At 35.5% G+C, this 797-nt stretch overlaps 1 non-coding gene across 1 annotated transcript; it reads right to left on the bottom strand.

Annotated features, from left to right (window-relative positions):
* Nucleotides 1-392: 392 nt before the first annotated feature.
* On the bottom strand, nucleotides 393-465 carry Trnaa-agc. Its single transcript has one exon. It is a non-coding gene; the product is annotated as a tRNA-Ala (tRNA).
* Nucleotides 466-797: the final 332 nt, after the last annotated feature.

Raw genomic sequence — 797 nt, 5'->3', positions numbered from 1 at the left:
GAATATTAAATTTATTGAATCCTGGATTATTCCAGATAGAAATTTTTACCAGACGTCTTAACTCGCAGAAACAATAAGTAGAAGGAGTGGAAATTCAGAGGTTGGCTGCGATTTACCCTACCCCATGCTTAGGCTGCGTTCGGAAAGCAACTTCCTCCCAACACCAGAGCTGCATTTCTTTCTTTGCGGACAAGTTGCCGAACACATGATCCGGCAACTTGCTCATCCACCATCGATCGCAACAATACATACATACACATATGCAAAGAATTTTAAAAATAAATAAAAGGCTGCATAGAAATAATTTAAAACGATCAAAAATGTACAATTAAATGTTTTAAAAGAAAAATAGTAAGCTTAAAAAATATATATATTTTTTCAAAATACAATTTTGGAGATGCGGGGCATCGATCCCCGTACCTCTCACATGCTAAGCGAGCGCTCTACCATCTGAGCTACATCCCCATGGTTGCGTAAGTGGTAGCCATAACGGTATAAGTTGTATACATATGTAGGTGTGTATGTATGCACGCATGTTGTTGCATTGTGCTTTGCAGACATGGTCAATATATTCCAACATTAATATGTTGTGCTATCAAACACTAACAGAACAGGTAAATGAGTCTTTGGTGAAGGTAAAACAAAGTTTTATACCCAACGTTTGTTAGCAACGTAAATATTTGAAGTTTTTAAATATGATTTAAAATAAGACTTTTTGGAAAAATTATGTATGTATGTGTACTAGGGTGGACCTAAAAAATATCAACATCTAAATTTTGTATAATAGGGAGCGTACG

This window comes from Rhagoletis pomonella, unplaced genomic scaffold (genome assembly GCF_013731165.1).
Source record: "Rhagoletis pomonella isolate Grant_MI unplaced genomic scaffold, Rhpom_1.0 Rhpom_scaffold_00001, whole genome shotgun sequence".
In the NCBI taxonomy this organism is placed as follows: Eukaryota; Metazoa; Arthropoda; class Insecta; order Diptera; family Tephritidae; genus Rhagoletis; species Rhagoletis pomonella.
Note: the sequence above shows the minus strand (reverse complement) of the source record. Positions and strands in the feature narration are given on the sequence as shown.